The sequence below is a fragment of the Spodoptera frugiperda genome, chromosome 31 (genome assembly GCF_023101765.2).
Source record: "Spodoptera frugiperda isolate SF20-4 chromosome 31, AGI-APGP_CSIRO_Sfru_2.0, whole genome shotgun sequence".
Lineage (NCBI taxonomy): Eukaryota > Metazoa > Arthropoda > Insecta > Lepidoptera > Noctuidae > Spodoptera > Spodoptera frugiperda.
Genome location: NC_064242.1, coordinates 12,707,702 through 12,725,482, shown reverse-complemented (window position 1 = coordinate 12,725,482; position 17,781 = coordinate 12,707,702). Strand labels below are relative to the sequence as shown.

General features: G+C 34.0%; 1 non-coding gene across 1 annotated transcript; it reads left to right on the top strand.

Moving 5' to 3' along the window:
- Nucleotides 1–10,939: 10,939 nt before the first annotated feature.
- Nucleotides 10,940–11,046, top strand: LOC118276520 (U6 spliceosomal RNA). Its single transcript, XR_004783675.1, has one exon. It is a non-coding gene; the product is annotated as a U6 spliceosomal RNA (small nuclear RNA).
- Nucleotides 11,047–17,781: the final 6,735 nt, after the last annotated feature.

Genomic DNA, 17,781 nt, shown 5'->3' with positions numbered 1-17,781 from the left:
TCCCGCCTTGGGCGAGGCGAGACGGAGTGTCAGGCTCTTACTGACTAAAAGACACTCCGTTCCTTCTCTTTATGTCTTTTCCCGCCTCGAGTGAAACTATAGGGAGTGTCAGACTCTTACTGACTAAAAACCACTCCGTTCCTACTCCTGCTTTTCGAGCCGGAGCCCCGGTAAACTCGCTAAGTAGTCCGCAGCTCCGGATTCTTTTCATAACCTATACACTGAAACTGACAAATGGTCTCATTTTAGTAGGTACCAGACCTTCATCCTAACCTTGAGCAAAAACAAAATATTTTTAATAAAACCAGTTCAATCTGGAAAGCTTTAAAATTGAAACACTTGTAACAAAGCAATGTTATTTTTAGCAACAAAGGACGAGTTATTACATTCAAATTGCCATAAACGTTTAAGAGCTAAATAATTTCAGCATTTCGCAGAGTAATAATTTCCACTACAAGTACCTACTTACCTTTAAAAACGAGTTTTACCCTCAACGTTATTCAAATCGACAATAAGAAATTATGAATTACGAAACAAATATTTCGTGAAGCGACAAACCTCTCGACACAATAGAGTAACCGATTACGAACCTTATTTTTTCACATCAAGGTCCAAATTATGATAACAAAAGACGACGATGAGATGTAATTGAAAAAACTCAGAACATAATAAGACGAGAAATGAAATTGCTCAAATGTATAAGGAAATTTTTATTCATCATACAAAATGTTCGCGAGCAGACTAACTCGGGAACATTTTTTGTTTATTGTATTTTAAAACATTATTTATGGAACAGTAGCTCTCGTTGCTTAGTACTTATTTTGGATTTACTCAAAGTGCTGGGATAAAGAATTTAATAACTTCATTGTTACGACGCAACGTCAAGGATTTTGTTCTGTACAGAGCAATCTTATTTATTTGACTAGTAACGTCTACACTACGTACTAAATTAATGAGGCAATAAAATAACATTTACTGGAATATATGCAATGTCACGCCTCTTATCCACTAAAGAATAGACAGAGGTGCACATTACGTACACCTATTTTTCACCATTTGTGTTATAACTCCAAAATTAGGGGTGAGCCTATTGCCATAATTATACTGGGCACAATTCCAGACACCGTGCTACTACTGAGAAATTTTCGAAAAACCGAAAAAAGCCCAGTAATACTTTGCCCGATCCGGAAATCGAACCCGAGACCCCTTGTCCGGCAGTCGCACTTGCGACCACTCGACCAATATATTACTAGAATATAACATTTATAAAAACGAATAATGCTATCTTCATCATGACTATGTATCAAAATCATAACAAAATTGAATTGTCAAAGCATCTCAAAGTTCATTCAAATAATTTAAAAACCAAATACCTCTTCACTACATTTGAATATCGACTCCTATTCGATTCCGAATGTTGATTTGTTATTCTAAAATTCGTGCATTGACTTGATTCGATTATTCATCGAGTCACGGTGTAATAATCGAATGCATCTTGTTTGCAATTCGATTCATAAATTAGTATGCAAGCTCGAGTGGTTGTACCGATCCGATTGGCAGGTCTCTGGAGAGCTAGGTGTGGTGTACCATATCGGGTTTACTTTGAAACTAAACTATGCATTTACATTGATTACTAGTTTTATCGTATGTTACCTGACTGAAACAATTTTTTCTTTATAGTATAAGCCAGTAAACGAGCAGACAGATCACTTGATCTAAGACCTGGTAAGCAATCGCCGCCGTCTATGGACACCCGAAACACCATAGGCGTTACAAGTGCGTTACCGGCCTTTTGAGGGTTAGAATTTCGGAAAGGGTTGTATGGGGATTCGAAGATTATGATGATTGGTAAGGGTATAAGGGTGGTAATTGGGCCTTCGGTAACTAACTTCACTAACACAACGCTTGCGTTGTGTTACGTTGATTTTCTGTAAGGCCGTGGCCGTATCATTCACCGGTACACTCGTGGCCTATTCGTGGATGGATCTCAAATAATTACAAATCTTTCATATCGGTTTTTGCCAAGCCATCGTGGCATTGATTGATAAGTTAGAGCTAGACGTAGCTGAAGCTTAAGCACTAATATTAGTTGACGTCACATTTCATATATCATTTATACTGAACATACCGACATTGTAATAAACTAAATTACCTTTGTTAGAACTTTACCACAATTTCAATGTAATAGAAACTAATGTTTTTCTATTAGACCAAAAACTAGTGCTATTAGCTTTCCAAATTAGGCACCTGCCTACAGAAACTTCACAAAACGGATCCCGACTTTAGGGATTAACAAAATGAAGTCGTAATCAGCGCGATCCTAAAAAAACATTGTGTTACAATCCTCGGCCGGTTAATTGTTTAATCCTAATTAAGTCGTGAAAAAGTGATTACGTAAAGTTCTGCTGAATTTTACACAATTAACTTGTTTTGCATTTAATTTTGCTTTTAATCTTGTTGTTGTAAAGGGTATTAGGAGCCGAGTCATGATTATTTCTGGGTCGTTCTTGTTATGAACCATTTTGGTTGATTACACAAATGAATCAAAAGGTATTAGTGGCATTTTGGTATTGGTACAAACGATGTTGTAATAAAAATTATATTGAAGATCTACTCAACAGTTACATGCTACTAAATACCACTAAAATAGTAACACAATCGAAACTAACATATAATTGTTTAAATTAAAACTCTTTGAAACAAATTGTAGATCAGCATTAATTACTTGACGCTGGTCGTCACGAAAACTTCGTGTCCTTGTTTATTCATTACAAAAAATACGTATTATTGAAGTTTTTGTAGATTTTCGATTGATTTTTTTCAGTAGCAGCACGGAGTCTGGAATTGTGCCCAGTGTGATAATAGGTTCACTCCCTATTACATGGGACCTATAACACAAATGGTGAATAATGGGTGTATGTTGTAGTGGCATTACGTGCCGTCTCTGTCTACCCTTCTGGGGATAAAAGGCGTATCGTTGCATAGCTTGTATCCCAATAAAGTAACTTGAAATAGTATTCCTAGTCAGCAAAAATCTGTATAAATTAAGTAACACAATCCCAAACGCTTAGCACGAAACATAACACAACAAAACTTTCCAAATAACATAATATTTTATTTTATATTGGTTTTCTCTCAGTAAGTACTGTAAGTAACAGAAGTTCTTTTTAAAGCAAAAATCTCTCCGTATTGCATTACTTAAACGGTTTTCCTTTTACGAAAATTCTTCGTTAATTTTTGTGGAAGAAAAAAGAAAAAGATTTCTTTTTTTTTTTCTTTTACCAATGTTCAACTTAGTTTTCGTTGAACGCCAGGTGCTTATCATGTACTCATGTGTCTTATAAACAGATATTGGCAGAAGTACAATAAAAGAGATCATTATTTTTTGGCTTTTTCAGAAAGTGTCGCCGTATATTATGTGTGCTTTTCTAATCTAAAAGTGTGAATACGTTACTGATACTAGACTGTTCGAAAAAGATGTGCTTCTCGAGTGTACTAAGTATCGATAGTAGGGAAGCCATCCATAGCACGTATCCATAGCACGCATTCATAACACGCATCTTTCCATATAAAAAAACATAGCTTAGCTGAATCCGTTTTCACCAGTGCTAAGCTACGTGTACCAATGAATATGATTGGTGGAAGCCAAACGTATCCACAGCAACGTAGCATAGCACATCTCTGGTGGAAAGGCATCTTAAGGTCTAGAAGATGAAATAGTAACATTAAATTAAATAATTGAACAAATCCAAGTAACTTTATCTTCTGTGCCACTTGCATATTGAACAGGTCGACTTAACAAAACTTGAAACTTGGAACTTCATATCTCAGAAGTCCTCGTACAAATCTCAATGTCTGTTTCATCTGAAACTTCAAACTTGAATGTTTTATAGCAACGGAATTGAAGGAAGTATTTATGAACGAAGTGGACATATTAAAGGAGAAGTTTTGGGACGGGGATATTTTTGGATGAAGTGTATAATAATAATTATTACGTATGTGAGTGTGAACAAAAATATCATATAGACCAGGGCTTCCCAACCTTTTTCTGGTCAAGTGCCACTTTTATAATTCTTGTTATTATGTTAGGGACCTCAAATTTTCTCATTCGCTCATAAAAATAGTGACTTTTGGATTATTGAAATCAGTTGCTCCTCTCAGTTGTCTCCTTTGATATAAGTTTAATTCGAACTTTAACCGTGGTATTTATCTGACAGACAAATACAAATACAAAAAAAAACAAATAAACAATATTTGTTTTTTATTTCGCGGACCATTTTTGACTCTTGCGGACCACCGGTTGGGAACCACTGATATGGGCGTATTTACACAAAATTAATTCTCTGTGTTAGTCGAAGTTCTTATTTTATTAGCATCAAGTTTATTGAGTATTCCGTAATAACATATTGTTGAACCACAAACCGCGTTGTAAAAACCAGTTTATCATGGTCTTACTTTGTATGATCATTCTACACTTTCAACAGTCAGTTTATACTGGATTTATATATAACTTGATGTGTGAACTTACAGTTTAACCGGCAGCAGATCAACCTACCCATTTTTCGTCTATTAGAATTTCAACATTATTGCTTTGATGTAAAGTCGAAAATACAATGAAAATATTGTCAATCTTGAGTAACTTGACGTGCTTGTGTCTTTACTTACGCAGATTAAGGCCGCGTTTCCATTGACGCGGAGCGGGGCGGAGAGGAGCTTAGCGGTGCACGAATTGACCAATCACTATGCTCAAAATCTCCGCACCGCTTCAATGGAAACAGCATGAGCGGGGCGGAGCAGATCTGAGCGGATATTCATACAAATATACAGCGAGACGATGCGGTGCGGAGGACAGCGGGGCGGTGCTGTGCGGAGGACAGCGGGGCGGTGCTGTGCGGAGGACAGCGGGGCGGTGCGGAGCAGCGCGGTGCGGAGCGGACTGTGCTTAAGACAGGGATAGTGACACTAACACGACGCATGCTAACGTGTGACAGAGACATAACCGAGTACCGAGTATTGCCGAATAAGCACGAAGATTCACGAAGTAACCAAAAAGGGATGTCCAAGTAGCGTGTGTGAGGGTGTTGTTTAATCGATTTTCTTAAAATCGATTACTACGAAACAAATTACTTATCGAAAAAAAAAAATATATATATTTTCAATGTTATATTAATGTTTGAAATTTTCTTAAACAGTCGTTACTCAAATAGTCGTTAATGATAATTGATATTCAAGTAAATCATAACTTTCAATTGAGAAAATACTTTCTTTTATTTTAATATCGAAATCGAAATATCGTTAATTAATGACAAAATTAAATATATTTGTAAATCTTATTTCGTTTAATATATCATATAAAAAAAACAATAAACTCTAAATAAAAATATCGATTGCGATATTTGATCGATAAAGGGTCTATTGTATTTAGACATGGGCAATCTCTCAATATGATTCCAAAAGTATGCTCCGCTCCGCCTCACTCCACTCCGCTGACCATTTTTCACCGGTCTTCACCGCTCCTCTCCGCCCAGCTCCGCGTCAGTGGAAACACTGACCACTTTTCACCGCTCGTCACCGCTCTTCTCCGCCCCGCTCCGCGTCAATGGAAACGCGGCCTAAGAGTTCCTCTTATGCTCCTACATTTATAATGAAGTTAGTTGAAATTTTACCAGATTCATTTTTGAGTTCATACGAAAACAATTAGGTTAATTTATGTTATTAAAATGTACGAAATTATAATTGAATTGTTTTAAGAGGATGTAGGGTGACGTCTATTTTTGTATCGTACGTACTTTGGTGTAATATTATTTATAGCATAGGTAATCTTATTAAGTCGGTATAGAAAGGGGCTAAAATTATTTTATAATACTTGCTTTATGTTATGTGGAGAAACAAGACACATGTATAGAATTAATTCAATGTTCTTTATCAAATTATCAATATGAATGTTTGTGTGTTTACATGTATGTTTGTTACTCAATCCCGTCAAAATACTTTTTTTCTAGGGATCGGGATAAAATTGAGTACACAGATAGATTGTGATCTTGAAAAACATATAAGACACTTTTTATCGCACGAGAACGCAGGCGAAGCCGTTGTCAGAAGCTAGTATATAATAAACAATCTTTATAAAGACAATTTTTATTTTAGTGTTATTATAGTTTTTACCACATTATAGCAAGTTCATTAAGCGCCCTGAACTATTACCCATAAAAAGCCTCAAGGAAATGACTGTCCAATCTACCCCACGAACGTTTTAACTTCTTTTAAAACCTTTTTAACCGCGATACGTTACAAATCACTCAATTAAGAAAAAACGTATCGTCTATCGATATAACAAAATAACATTGATGAGTATTTTATGGGTGAATGACGTCACCTGTTGACGCGGTCACCGTGAAATTGTGTATATCCCACAACAGATATGAGGGTGTAATGAAAAGCTGTTGACCGCTAATGGAATGTTTTTTTTTTGGTTCGATAATGGTGGTGTTGTGGTGGTGATATCGGAAGTAGTTATTGATGATTTGTTTGTATTGGCTTTGAGTAAGAAAGGTTTTAAGGTGTTTTACCATCAGAGATGTGCTATGTAACTATACTACAAAGATGTACAGCTCAAATCGATGCTCTATGCGATGTTTCAATAGTTAAGAAGCCATCCATAGCATACATCTATAGCACACATCCATAGCACGCATCAATAACACGTATTTTTCCATATAAAAAACGTAGTTTAGCTCAGACCGCTTCCACCAGTGCTAAGCTATGTGTACTAATGAACATGATTGGTGGAAGCACAAAGCATACACAGCAACGTAGCATACCCCATCTCTGGTGGATAAGCACCCTTACCGTTCAAGATATTGATATATTTTGAGTAATTTTAAATCTATGATCATTCAGAGATCATTCATGGGTATGATTATTTTTTAATATTTTATTGTATTGAAAAGTCGAAATCATTATTTTTTGAGTGAGAAAACTATCCAATTTAATAGAATTAGCCTAAAAATGTTTTATATTTCAAATGAATTCATGTCCCATCTACATACATATAAGAAAATTGAACAGAAAAGAGAAACAAACACAATACATATCCAACAAGATAAGCCTACAACCGAACACCAAAAAACATTATCATAAAAAGAAATATTCAAGAATTTCATCTAGAACATTCACAGCTTTCACATCAAATCTCTCGGCATGTTCAATTTCAATTTACACTCGAAGAAAGCCGGGTGAATAACCTTGTATGGCATAAACCTGATCCTATCTTCCATGTCACCTATTTTCAACGAACTTTATGATCCGTACCCTTAGTACGAATTTACTTTACGTTCGAAATAAAAGAAACGAGAACGCGTTCAGCCTTCTGATTGGCCGGCTCGTATAAACCAACCAATCAGAGCGAGGAACGCGCTCTCGTTTCGATTACTTTACACGTAAAGCAAACGTATACTAAGGCTACGGAATCCAATAAGAATTTCACGTGTTTTTCTAAACCCGTATATTGTGTGAGAACTAAATGTAGTATGAAACGGATTTTTATTGATACTTATGCTATTGACGCTGGGGCAATGTGTCGTGTGATTTTTTTATGTATGACAAGCTGTTTGTGGGGAGTTTTATGTTGTTGGAAATATATAGGTATCTTCAATAGCTTGTATGTCGTAGTTGCCTAGAGGTTTTAGACACCAGTTTATCATGCATAATGGTTCTAGCTCAAAACCTACAAACGGTAAAGTACCAATGTGACCGTTGTCCAAGCTATATGTATTTTCTAAGATTAATCAACCCTTTTTTTGAGGTGGAAAATCATCCAATGACTTCTCCCGTCTTGGTTGAGGCGGGAGAGAGTGTCGACTCTTACTAACTAAAAACCACCCCGTACCTTCTCCTGCTCTGCCGGAGCCCCAGTAACCTTTTTACGTTGTCCGTAGTTCCGGAAGATTAATCGACCCTGCCCATTGATATTATAAGTGAAAAGGTCTAGACCTGGACAGGTAGGTTATAAGTAAGCGCTCAGAAAGTGAAACATTTGAAATGTGGACAAGTGGCAACGTTTTTGTAGTATCGTACTGTTACATGGAAAATAGGGCGTAGTTTCTAACGTCCTGCGGTCCCCGTAAGGTGTCACGCATTATGTTAAAGGGAAATTCAGTTATGAAATCTCCTCATTGTATTTGCTTCATGATTGTACAAACCCAAAGGATTATTTTTAATTTTTACTTAGTACGTTTTTCTCATACGCAGTTTCTTTGTGTTTATTTACTATGTACTTATGTTTACTCAGATATAATTTCACACACATTTTTCTGTTTACAAAGCACTGTACATGACAACACTCCGGGCTAGGATTAGATTATCTCATAATTATAACTATACAAACAAACTAATAACGTTATTTATTTTCATATAGCTATATTTTCGTTGGACACGTGCCGGCCGTGCGTTTACGAAGCTCGCTATAAAGGGTGGCGTAATTGAGGGTCGATTGTAGTGCACTGCATTATCTGATAGGTAACTTATTATTAAAGTATTCTGTGAGTCAGTCAAATTGCTTTATTAATAGGTACGCGTCTGTGTACTGTTACGATATTATTAACTGAATGTAATAGACATTAATGGGAGAAATTGAAAAGTATATTATGTCCAGTAGCATTTTGACGTGGGAATAATTTTGACGTGGTTAAAATTAGTTCTAAGGGAGAAAATAAAAAATAAAATAAAATTAAAACTCTTAAATTAAATCATGTTAACTTTAAGTATATATTTTTAAGTAATAACTCAAAAAATTGCCTTTATGTGGGTTTAGTATTAGGTTTTTTAGGGTTCCGTAGCCAAATGGCAAAAAACGGAACCCTTATAGTTTCGTCATGTCTGTCTGTCTGTCTGTCAGTCTGTCCGTCTGTCCGTCCGATCCGTATGTCACAGCCATTTATTTCCGAAACTGTTGGGCTTACATACTTGAAACTTTGTAGGTTGATGTATTTTGATAACCGCTATTCGAATTTTGAATAAAAATTATTAATATTATATTAATATATTAAAAGGCATACTTCATACATGGAACTGATTAAGCTAACATTACCGTGATGGGTACGTCTATGGATAGGTCTTTAAGTGCAGACATTAAGATTTCTAAAACCATTTTTCGTCAAAATCAACCGTTTGAAAGTTAGACGCTTCCAAAGTGGAAAAATATGTGTCCCCCCTCTAAATATATAATGTATATTGTATTTGAATATTACATATTATATGTATAGTGTGAACTAAAAATAGTCTACCATTACTTAACAACACTTACCTACACACATGAACATACCAATATCTCCGTAACTGCGATACGTTACGGAACTAAGCATAGGGATTCAGTGCAGAATAATGTTGCCGAGCTCAAGCCATACAAATAGTGCTGACAACTTTAGCCCGGGATTTGGGAACAAAAAACGGGAATTCAGATGTAAAATTGTGAACATTTTGTATTAGTCTAGCAATTTATGTGATCACTTAATTCTATGTCAGGATTTTAAGTAATTTATCTTTAGTTTTTTTTGTTTGTAGTTTAAGCACTTATAGCTGATTACAATTTTGAAAGTAGGATTTTCGATGTTTTTATTACGATGATACAGACTATAATTTAGCTTTTTAATTCGACAGGCTACTCATCTTTATAGAAATTCCAGCTTTTATGAATCAGCAAAATATTTTTTTAAGTAGCTTTCAGCCAAAACAATATTCATCCATCCACAAAGATCTCACACATAATTTTATTAAGAAGAAAAAGAACCAATGTCTCCTAAATCCCGGGACATTTCCCATCCCTAGTCGTCGGTAACGTTGATATGTTTCAGTATATCACGGCTATTATCGTTGTTTATACCTCTCGTGTACTTACTAATGACTGATGGCTGGCTTCCGACGGTCTTTACATCATTTTATGGAAAAAACGTGACAAGAATAAGTTTTGGTTATAAGTATTTTAGTATTATGTATGGCTAGTAAGACTTGTTTTAGTTTTTAACAATCTCTGTGGTATTTAATAGTTTACAGCTTTAGCGTGAGGTCTTTGTAACTGTTGATTGCCTGGTTGGTGTGGTGGGCGAACAGCTGTCTCGCAACGTGTAGCAGGTTCAATTTTTACACAGAGCAACTGTTTGCGTGATCCACAAATAGTTGTTTCGAGGTCTGGGTGTCTTATACATGTGAAATCGTATGTTTGTAAACGCACCAATGATTCAAGAGAAAAGAAAGATCAAACTGACGAACTGACTGACTCCCTTCATAATAATAACACGCCTGTTCATAGTGAATCAAGGTTCAATTGCAATTTATTGACAAGTGCCATCTATACGAACCTGCATTAAACACGTGGTTTACCACCCCAAGAGTGATGGGGTGAGTCTGCAGTCGTAGGGGTTGTTTCAATAAGGGTGCAGAATAGTACTCGTTTCCAAACATAGATGGCGCTGTCGTCTCACTAGACATTACTGCCATCTGTCAAAATGTTTAGGACTTAGTATATGCTCACATCATGCAGTTTTTTGGAGTAAATGTCACTTTAATTGTGTATTTTTTTTAATAAAAACTGATTAATTAAATATAAATATTATTTAAAGTACTTTCTTGGAATAATAGAGAATGATAATGAAAAATGTTGTTATGTATAAAAAAAGGATTTTAGTTCTTTTAGGTTTCGTTAGATGGCGCTTTTTACAAAGTATGACTAACAAGTGTAATTTTATTCATTAAAAATAGAAAATTAATCGAATTTGTAATTTTATTCTCCAAAAAAATATAAATAACTTCCTAAATTTTATTGAACATTATTTTTTAATCCAAAACTAATTATTATCATCCAGTAATTTATAAAAACTCTGCATCGCGCTAGTAAAATTTTCATGCTAGGAATCATGTATACCAAAACGGTTCCCTAACAAGTGTACTTGCTTCGGCAGTACATATACTAAAATTGGAACGATACAGAGAAGATTAGCATGGCCCCTGCGCAAGGATGACACGCAAAATCGTGAAGCGTTCCACATTTTTTGGACTATTTTATTTTGGTAAATATTTTAAAAGTACTGAGCATTTTATCACATGTTTTATCACATTTCTTTGATCACATCACAATGGCGGCAAGTCTTTTGGGAACGTTTCCGTGACAGTGATGCGGACGAGTATTTTGACGCCTAATGGATGGTTTTTTTTCTTTAGTAGTTTTATATTATTTATTTATTACTTATTTAAGATGATTTTTTTTTGTAAATGTATTTATATCGATTAAAATAATTAATGTAATTAAATAATTTAAATATGTAATTATTTTTATCAATTTGTTTTCGGACGTATTGATAACCAATATGATTGTTTTGATAAAGGGTATAGTCGAACATGTTAGCACTCATTTATATATAGGAATAATAGGAAAAATTGTAAAGTTTTCAATCAAGTAAATGAAATAGAAAAAAGTATAGCACGTTTTTTCTTAAGAGCACGGAAACGGTCGCAATAAAATGTCGCCTTCAATAAAATACGACATTTTAATGCAGCTTTTTTAAATATCTTCCATCTCAATACCCTGTTGATCATCTTTTATTTAGTTGCTTTGCATTAAGCTGCGCATTGGTAGAAAGAAGCATAGACTTACTGTTGAAACGTTTTATGAAACTACATATAATTCACTATGTAATATAACGTACTTATTTTATATTTAGACCAGTTATTTGTCTATACTTTAATATATCAAGCTGAAGAGTATGTTTATTTGTTTGTTTGTAAGCGTTAAGCTCCGGAATTACTGTTCTGAATTGAATAATTATATTTATGTTGGATAGCCCATTTCTCGAGAAAAAATGACTATAATACATGACGCTACGACCTATAGGAGCCGTGCATAATAAACTTAAACGTATTTTTTTTGTGTGAAACGAAAAATACTCATATTTACTAATTTATATTTACTATTATAATCTTCAAACACAACACTGCCTCCCATTAAAGCCGTGGCAGATAATTTTAGAACATCTTATTGTATAAGATCACTGTAAGGTCTCTTGCCATCAACACGGGTTTACCGTGCTCTTGGGTTTTCTCAAGGGGAAAAAGGCACGTCTTGTCTGGAATCAATGTGTGCTAGTCGCGGCCGATTTAACATCGGTGTTTGTTCTTAATGTGAGTATACTTTTGGTATTGAATGAAAGAGATTCATGGACATAGAGGAACGTAAAGCACTATAGAAACTAGCTAACTAGAATTTTCTTTATTATTCACTAGGTTCTGCCAGCGGCTTCGCCCACATTCCTGTAAGATAAAAAAGTATCCTATCACCCAAGTCAGCTCATACTATGTCTGTATACCAAAATAATGTCAATAAAATCTGTTCAGTAGTTTCAGCGTTATTGATAATATTAGTGCGAAGTGTATGGTAGCTAACAATCCTAGACTTATCTTTTCATACAACCGATAGAAAGTTTATTGGTGAACAATACGCATGAATTTAGACTCTATGTACCCTTCATGAATGTCTATAATAGATTTTTTTACAGGTACGAGTATTTTTACAACTAAGCATAAGTCCATTTAAAGACCATCATCACGTTCCTTTGCAGCAACTTTCTTGAAAAAGATATTACTTTTGAAGCTGAACCGTTCACTATGATGAAAAGTTTAATAATGCAGCTAGGACATAAAACTTCATATTATTATTCCATATGTTGTTCTCGTAGGTAGACTGTAGTACCTAGAGGCTGGTCGTCAGCGACTACGGTCAGATCATAGATGGGTGGCCAATCTACCTGAAGTATGAGAGCTTACGTGACCGTTATTAGAACAGAGAATCTATGGAGTAAAACGTCCTCGAGTATATTTTGAAACGTATTTTGTCATTTATTTTATTTAAAATAAAAGATAGCTAAGATATAATGTGAAGTGCATGAACTGCATGGTTTGGTGACCAGCTGATGTGAAACGTGGTTTGATTCCCGCACCGGCTAAAAAGTGATGATGGCATTTTCTGAGTAAAATGACCATTATTAACCTGGAGTCAGAAAGTTTGGCGGTGCTTCACCCTTGTGCCTCGGAAAGCACGTAAAGCCGTTGGTCCTGCGCTTAACCTCACTACGAATGTGTCGCGGAATGCTGCTCAAGAATATGAGCTTCTAGCATGACTTGAAACTAGTTAAGTTCCTCGTTAAATAATTACGTGACAAAGTCTAATATAAAAATATAGATACCAATCTTGCCACAACAACTAACACCATTTCTCCACAACTTTACTATAAACATATCAACATAAATAAAATATACAAAGAGCCTCCACAGCTTCCTCTGTTGTCCATACTTCAAGTGGGTACTTAAATAGGTTTTAGTAATGAGTTAGCATGTCTAGACAGCCTGGGTACCAACTATGTAAATTAGTATTAAGCCTGCCACCTCCATTTATGTCCTACAGTATTAAATTTTGAATTACTGAAGCTTATTCGGAATCATATTATTAATGTGAAATATTGGACTTCGTGCATTGTGAATATCTTCAGCTGTAGGGGAATGTAGGGGGGTGCAAAGGTATTTTGCATTTTGATAAATTGAAATGTCTTTTGTGTACCTAAATTATTTTGCAGTAAGGGGTGTTTTGTTCATGTGTAAAGCCAGACTGTTTTATTGTGTTGAAAAACTCGTAGCTAAGGTTACTGCACGTTTGGAAATTAGTGTTGCTAAATAGTTGCTTGGAAATTATACGGTATGATTTTGTTGTTGACAAAATTTTAGTTAAACGAGAAATGCTTCTTATAGTATATTATCCTCATTTGAGTTGGAATTTATCAAACTTCACGTAGGTAATATAAGCGATATTATTATCACAACTTTGCCTTCAGCTCTTTAACCTACGCACATTGTTTTTTTTTATTAAAGGAACCACTCTAGGATTTTCTCTTGTGTCGTGGGTGCGTTTACAAACATACAAGTTCACATACACATGACACCCAAACCCGAAACAACAATTTGTGGATTACACAAAGAGTTGCTCCGTGCGGGAATCGAAGCCGCTACACGTTGCGTGGCAGCAGGTTGCCCAGCCACCGCGACAATCGTGCAGTCAATTAACTATAACGATCCTAGATGACATAACAAACAATTTCACAAGTTACAAAACCTATTAATTACTTTATCAAATTATTATCGTTTGATAGATAAAAGAAATATTACTCAAAATAACAAATGGTACTCACGATCCATCTAATAAAATTAAAGTTCGTATGTAGTATTTTCATTTAGTAAAAAGGTTTCTTATGAGGCGTCACGCACCGTTGGACAAGTAAAACGTACATAGACTCGTTTCAAATGAAATTTTAGTGAAATAAAGGTGTAACGCTGAGGTATTGCAAGAAGAGTTCTTAAAGAATTGATGAATTTGTTATTGAAGTCCTTTTTTGCAACAGTTTGCAACAATAACTATTATTGAATCATAATTTAAATAAGTGCATGAAATAATACGTTTAAATTTGGCCGTAAACCATCTTATTTTTTTTAAATTAGAAGGGTCGATGTTTGGTCACCCTCTCGCCTGGTGGTAAGTGATGATGCAGTTTACGATGGGAGTCGACGACGCCGTCTGCCCATAAACAATCTATTCATTCGAGCCTTGAAGATACCCAGGTTATATCGATCAGGAAACACAGACTCCGGCAAAGAATTTCACTCCTTAGCAGTTCGCACAATAACAAATAATAGTACGAGCACCACAAGCACAAGATTGGTGAAAGTAGGCTCATGAATATTGTAGAAAGAAAATGAATCGACACTGGAAACGAATCTATCAGAAATATTCAGTAGCCACGATTGTCACAACTGGTCTAACATCTAACAAAGCTTGTCTGAAACTGCGTTCCTGTATTACTTTGATTCAATACAAATATGTGCACAGTGGAAATAGATATTTATTTCCAATATGTGCTATATTTATAAGCAATATCCCGCCCGACGTACCTAGTGGCAGCGGAAATTGTGTTCCGACTCGATCACGGCTCTACTTCGACAAATATAACCCTCGTATTGTAATTTTGTTTAAAATTTTTAGTTTAAAATGATTTTATGAATGCTTAAGTATGCCTCTGTATTTAAAATGTGATGAAATTCGACTTGAACTGTTCTTAATATCTCTTAATTAATACCAATGATAACAACATATTAAAAGCAGTTCTAGTCTAGAGTGGACACAGTAAGCATTGCGTGTAATACTGATTTTGTGCCGACTCGGGAATCGAACCCACTATCTACGAAACTGGAGAATTTACCGAGCGTTGTAACATCATCGCATATTTTTTTTATATGTACATATTTAATATATAACCTTGGTTTATTTGATAGACAAAAAATATGTTTAGCAATGCGTTATAAGTATAACGCGCGTTTTATGAAACAAATCCAGATTATTTCCTTATTTGCAATCCTCCATGTGTACCTAAGAGAACATCTCAAACAAAACCGTGAAACATCCGTGTCTCGTGTTCCACACAAAAACGTCAAACAATTGTTGTTCCGCAAACAAATTACGAGAGGACCCGCATCACACCACTTGTAATTGTCCAGCGCTGGGCTGCGGCGTGGGCTAAAGTGGAACATTTATCTTGCAACATTGTGGAATGTTATCCTAAAGACATCGGTCATGTTTAATGTTTCTGTTTCTATCTTTGGGAAATAATGCTTTTTGCTGTTTTAATTGTGTATTTGTTTTAGGTTCTTTTTTTAATGGAAATAGCTGACAAACGAGCAGACAGGTCACCTGATGGTAAGCAATCAGCGACGTCTTTTGACACCCGCATCACCAGAGGCGTTATAAGTACGTTACCTTTTGGAGGTTAGGAATTTAAGTGTTGTTAGGGAATCGGGGTTTTTTTATAAGTTTATTTACATTTGTTCTCCACCGACTCTTGGTCCGTGCCCGGGGAATCGGGGATTAGGCCTAATACTTCTTATTAGGTAGTGTTAAACTATCTCTAAGTTATTGATAAATGCGTGATTAATTATGTATTTGGTAAACTGTTTATTGTTGAGTGAGTTTATTGTCCTTAGCTATATTTGACTGTATATGTAGGCTATCTACTTGATTGGAATCTGGTATAGTGCGTATAATTGGCACTTAGCTCGACGACGACAGCCTCTGGTCACATTATTAGACATTAGACGCAGTGTTGTGTTCAATTACAAATACATTTAGATTAATTTACTCCCTGTTTATATTATGTACTTTCACGTTAAAACGAAAAACTCATAAGCCTTTGTCTCCCACAAAAAAACATGACGTTGTTCTTTACGTAAAGTGTTGATTAAGTTAATCTATACATATAATAAAATCGTAGAAAAGTGCTGTCTGTACATTGAAAATAAAAATAAAAAAAATAGCAGGGGTTATTGTTATGTCGATGTCGAACCCAAAAATGTAATTAACTTTTTTTTGTCTGTTTGTCTGTTTGTCTGTTTGTCTGTTTGTCTGTTTGTCTGTTTGTCTGTTTGTCTGTTCGTCTGTGCGCGCTAATCTCAGAAACGGCTGATCCGAGTTGGATGCGGTTTTCACGAATATATTGTGGGATGCTTAAATTTACATTTAGTGTTTGTTTCATGTCAATCGGTTCATAAATAAAAAAGTTATGTCAAATTAAAGAATCACGTCGAACATTCTATGCTTATACCATTAATCTCCGCAACTATTTGACGGATTTGGTTGAAATTTGGTACAGATATAGTTTAGAACCTTAGAAAGGACATAGATATATTTTTATTTCAAAAATCAAAAAATAAAATAAAATAAAATAAAAATAAAATAAAAATAAAATAAAAATAAAATAAAATAAAAATAAAATAAAAATAAAATAAAAATAAAATAAAAATAAAATAAAAATAAAATAAAAATAAAATAAAAATAAAATAAAAATAAAATAAAAATAAAATAAAATAAAAATAAAATAAAAATAAAATAAAATAAAAATAAAATAAAAATAAAATAAAAATAAAATAAAAATAAAATAAAAATAAAAATAAAATAAAAATAAAATAAAAATAAAATAAAAATAAAATAAAAATAAAATAAAAATAAAATAAAAATAAAATAAAAATAAAATAAAAATAAAATAAAAATAAAATAAAAATAAAATAAAAATAAAATAAAAATAAAATAAAAATAAAATAAAAATAAAATAAAAATAAAATAAAAATAAAATAAAAATAAAATAAAAATAAAATAAAAATAAAATAAAAATAAAATAAAAATAAAATAAAAATAAAATAAAAATAAAATAAAAAATAAATTTATTCCGGACATACAGCGCCATCTATTGTTCAATTTCGTACTTATAGTACGGAATTGAACAATGTCGGGCTGTTCCTATACTCCGTAGATAGATGGCGTTGATCGCGCAATGGTGTAATTACAATTGTTCAGTTCATGTTATTGTTTTAATTCATTGGAAATTTGTTTTTACAAAATAGTAAAAAGCAATGAAAAATATAACATAATACAACTTTTAGTACAAAGAAAACGCTCTAACGGAGTATAGATAATTCTATGTCGATCGTTACACGACTTCGGTTCATGTTATTGTTTTAATTCATCGAAAAAAAGTTAACAAATAGTAAAAAGGTATGAAAAAAATTATATCAATATAATTAAACTTTTAGTACAAAGAAAATGCCCGAACGGAGAATAAATAAATAATCCAAGTTGTCTTTATCCTCGATAGATGGCGTTGGGATCGAAATAGATTGCGCTATGGTTTTGTTACAATT